This window comes from Ochlerotatus camptorhynchus, unplaced genomic scaffold (assembly GCF_037179485.1).
Source record: "Ochlerotatus camptorhynchus isolate MF236.1 unplaced genomic scaffold, CSIRO-AGI_Acam_v1.1 ptg000083l, whole genome shotgun sequence".
In the NCBI taxonomy this organism is placed as follows: Eukaryota; Metazoa; Arthropoda; class Insecta; order Diptera; family Culicidae; genus Ochlerotatus; species Ochlerotatus camptorhynchus.
This window is the reverse complement of record NW_027040573.1, coordinates 3,051,586-3,056,573: the sequence shown is the minus strand read 5'-3', so window position 1 is coordinate 3,056,573 and position 4,988 is coordinate 3,051,586. Positions and strand designations below refer to the sequence as shown.

Sequence of the window (4,988 nt, the reverse complement as noted above, 5' to 3'; positions counted from 1 at the left end):
TTCAATCCGGCAAACGGACTAAGTCAAAATATCGAATCATTGGGATTTGAGAATGTACGTAATAAGGATTAATAAACAATAAATCAAATAATCAAATGTTGTTCACCTTTTTTTTATTTCATAAACTCAAAACAAAGAGATGTTCAATAAGCAACAGCTTCAATCAGTTGGTCGTCCCGAATGCGTATGGAATCGTTCGGAATCAGGATCAGCAAATCGTTATTGATGGTCGACATCCAAGCAGTCGGTCACTTCCTCGGCGAGTTTCTGCCCAAAGCTATCTTCAGATACAGCAATACTGCCAGACACATCTGCTAGCAATGAAGTGTTAGTTGCCTGCATCGTTTGCAATGCGGTCAAGCGCAATTGCATCGCCTTAGCATATGTCATAAGCTGGTCCAAATCTGCTTGCAGGCCATCCAACAATTGTTTATACCCTGAATTAACATTTTGGGCAATGCATACATCCTGACGAGTGTGATTCAGCACGTTTTGAGAGCATGAGGGAACCGTCTGGAACAAATGTATCAGATGTTGGGGAGGTCCTCGGAACTTCAATTCCTCTCGTTCAAGCGCGTCTTTGGTCAGTAAGTACGAAGCCCATACAGACCAGTTGATGTCCGATGAAATGTAGGATAGCTTGTAGAGTTCATTCAACTCAGTGGACAAATTACTGTTTGCCTGGTTGGCTGCTGCTCCTGCTCGGTCACGCTCCTCCGGTTTTATCAGCTGTACTCGCAGTGTTTCGTACATAGCGGTTGAGGTCACCGACTCCGAATAAATGTGCACAAACACGTTAATATCTCTGTTCAGAAATTTCTGCATTTTGTCTGGCTATTCTAGCAACTGTAATGGTTTAAACGTGCGTTTCGAGGCTTTATCTTGGAAGGAGATGAACTCATCCATATCGCCGACTTCTGGGTTCAAATCATCATTCCAGTGCACGGTAAATTGATCAGCATCTCCACCAGCGAGTGATTCAAACACGGCCTCTCTGCGAATGAACTTTTCACAGTAATCCCATACAGTTTGCATTACCTCCTCAGCTGATTCACAGTTCACTTGCACTTTTCCCACAGAAGGACCTTTTTTGTGGCCCTTGAAGTTTCTGATGAATACAGTTGCTGGGAATCGAAATATTTGTTTTGGCTCCGCTTGTTCACTTTCACTTCCAGGACTTCCGGGCGAAGCAGAATCCAGTGTATCCTGGAACGATCGTTTTGTCTGCTGCACATTTGATGGTCCTGCTTCTGCTTCCTCCTCCAGAAATTCTACCTCGTAGTCAACCTCCCGTCCCTCCAGTCCTACAAAAGTTGGAGACATATGCATGATGGCACATCTGAAAAAGAAACACTTATAATGAAATGCATTTCATTTGAATTGATACGAAAAATATTTTACCTGCGATTCAAAGTCGACGTCGAACGGGCACAGCAGAAATCAAATGAAGCCGCTAGGAAAAATGAGTTGACAGTTTGTTTTGTTTTGTTTGGTGAAGGGTAACTGATGGGTTGTTGACTATGTACGATTGCAAGTAATTTTTTTTATTTGTTGATTTGCAACTGTTTTAAGTGAAATTATGATTCACTGGCCCGAAATACATATAGGTAATAACGAGTTGAAGCTTTAAAAAGGGTAACGTCAATATTTAAAGACAATTTTTGAAGCAATATAAGATTTCGTTCGAGTCAACTATCAGTCACATACCCTTGCGCACAAAAGAGTGACAGCTGAGCAAATCAAGCTTTTGCTAGAATTTCTCGGGAACCACAATATTATTGACGAAAATGTATCCAGCAGGTCATCCTGTAGCAAATTACCAGCAGTATCGTGCAAATTACCATCACTATTGTGCAATTCTCGATCAAAAGAAATTGCTGACCCTCGCGGACACAGTATCAAACGCGCTTTCAAGTAAGTCAGAACGTAGGAAAAATAAACACATCTTCGAAAACCAACGTACCTTCCTCATTTTCCAGTGTATGACTTTCGGTGGTGTACAAACCATCCGGCATCCATGTCTCTCCTGTCTCCAATAACATGAGCAGTTCTCTATTGAATGCACTCAAGGCCAAGTCACTGGATAGTTATCCATCGTTTTCCAGTACTACGTGTGAAAATAGGCGATCGATAGTGTGGGATCCTAGAGACAATAAAACTAGAAAAATGAGTCGATTTGAATTTGATTTATGAGTGATCAATATGTACATACCATGTTCAAGCAAACTCTCAATACTTGTTGTAGCGATAATGATGTGTCTTTTACGGCGAGAGGAGTCACAAACTTTGTATGCAACTAATTGGTCCATAGTGCTTAGTTATTGTCCTTAATTGGAATTGGTGGTATGGAATGCTTGATAAATAGGTACTTTTTATGATTTTCTTCGAAAGAAGCAATCGGTGTTCGGTCAATGATATCTTCAATTGGTTTGCAGAGTAACTTTGATGAGTCTTCGTCGTTGTTCTTTATCTCCAAAACACCTCGCTATGTTGTTTATTGCGAGTTCATTTCCAAAAACTACAATTGTTTTCGACGAAATGTTGTAGAGTAGTAACACGATATTCAGCACAAAGCAGTTTTCTCCGTATTCATCATGGTTTAAGAACAAAAAATTGCCTGCACTATACGAGTATCCTATGTATGAACTCTTTTCAGCGTACACAAATCGGTCATCATCCAATTTTAAATCACGAAGGGTGTCCTTCCATGAGCACGGAAGTTCCTCAAATTTTTCTACGAAACTTCCCAATAGAAAATCGTTTTTAAAACGATTGGTTTGTAAGTTCAAAAGACCTTGGTAATATTGAGGGGGAGGTAGCTCATCGATTCTTCCGGTTCGCCTCCTAGCATCGTGCTATAAGGTACCAGGCGATAACCAGGGTAGTTGATCGATAGCTTGATGATTTCATTTCGTTGGCGTCTGCTATGGGAAATTCTCATAGCAGGTGTTGACGATGGGACGTTGTCGAGTTGTTGAATAGCAACTATCGTGGTAACTCACCGATTACCTGTCGATCTGCCAAATTTGGAAAGACGTCTGCATTGAATTGTCTCATATAATAATATTCCGCCCACTATATCACACGAAATTGCGAGTAGTTGAGTGGAATGGAGATAAGTTAAGCATTGGGTACATGACCAAGTCTCCCCTGGGTGGTGCCAGAAGATGAGCGCAATAGAATCATCAAGTTGCCATAAGGCACGGAACGAGACTATTGCATGGCTGGGTAGTCAAAGTCTTCCATTCGTTAGTCATTTCAGGTGGATTAGAACAGGTTTAGGTTTAGGGTGGGCGTTGGCCAGATTTGGTTTCCTAAATAGGACCTAGATTATTTAATACACTAGTAACCTCAACTTCTGTCACAATGTTTCATTGTGACTAATCAACACTCAATGGGTAAAATATCAAATTTGCGGTAAATTTGAAAAAAGGGAACTTGGAGTGTAGAGTGCACTGTTCACTGGACGATTCTGAAGCCCGACCAAGTGAGTGGGTTACGGGTTTATTTGATTGTACGTCATTTCCAAGTTATATATAGATACATTCATACCATTGGCATTTTGTATTTGAGATAAGACAGAGACAGGATGCGGAGGGCCCGCTTAGGGGGAGCGTAACCCATGTTATGGCTTCCATTTATTAAATAGTTCAGATAGGCTGGAAATGATAGGTTCATGGTGAGAAAATGTACCATATGGTGCCCGTTCACTGATCAAAATTAGATTCAAATCGTCAGGCCCTGCCCTGGAATAAGGGAATTGACGATGATTTGTCAAGTTTCATTTTGCATTTGCATATAATTGTAAGTTTAGGTTTGCTTTTGTAATTGTAAGATAGATAGTTTGCCTCAATTGAAACATTGAGTTAAACATACCTCTAAAATAGTAGTAGTTACAGTGCCGCATTATCTAACTTTTGTTTTGTTTGTTTACATATAACTAATACTAATACCTCCTTGTTTTCTCTCTAATTTGTCTACTATGTCCCACCATCACGATGAGAGATGAGCTACCGTACATGGTACACGCTCATATACACTCCCAAAATAGTATGCCGCAAGTAAGTATATCACAGAGGCAACTAAAGATCCAGAAACAAAAACCGAAAACGCTTGGTTTACAGTGGTCGACCAGGGTGTGTGCTGATAAATTACAAAATTACAATTACATCATTATTCCATACATCAGCTTGAATTACGTTGATCGATATTACATTTTTTTGCTGTACACTACACCACCGGAGCCAGCAAAGTTCAACAATCCATCGTTGCTTATGCCTTTGTTGTCGTTTGGAACCAGTTTTGCGTGGTAGGTGACGATTGTGCGTATTTCTCGCGTAAATTTTGAAAAGGGCCTAGCCTGAACAATACGTAAAGAGCAAATTGAAACATTGTACGTCGCGTGAAAGTGGAACTTAATGAAGGCCTAAGTACTTTTTCGTAGTTTTTAGTTTTCGGATTTGAAAGATCGTCGGTTACAGTGGCCTGCTTACTGAGCAGAAAAACGCGGTCCCAGGTCCTTACATATCAAAGAGATTTATAGTAAAATCGCTTGTGTATCGTGTATTTTGCGAAACTCGTTGTTGTCGTTGGTTCCGGGTTTGAATGGATACAAAAATTAGAGCAACGGTATTATGTGATATGAGGGGCTCGGTGGCCTTAGAGCAACCGTTTTTGCTTACTGAGCAGAACATCATGAGTCTAATCTCAGGCCCATCCACAATCAAGATTCGTCAATCGTTTTATTTGTTAATATGACTACATGGTAATAACAGCAGCTCGGTGATTAAAAAGGTGCTCGTCTGCCTAGTGGCAAACGTTTTTGCTTACTGAGCAGAAGACCGTGGGTTTAGTCCCAAGCTCCTTCGCGTTATATGATCGTTAGGACATTAATTCAGCTTATCGTTTACCAAAACGAACCCTGCTGCAAACCCAACCCTCTTATCCAACATCCCAGTGATTCCTCGTGGAAGTGCAGAGGTGTTCTC

The 4,988-nt window shown here is 40.8% G+C and overlaps 1 pseudogene; it reads right to left on the bottom strand.

Annotated features, from left to right (window-relative positions):
* Positions 1-1,329, bottom strand: LOC135698174 (uncharacterized; annotated as a pseudogene).
* Positions 1,330-4,988: the final 3,659 nt, after the last annotated feature.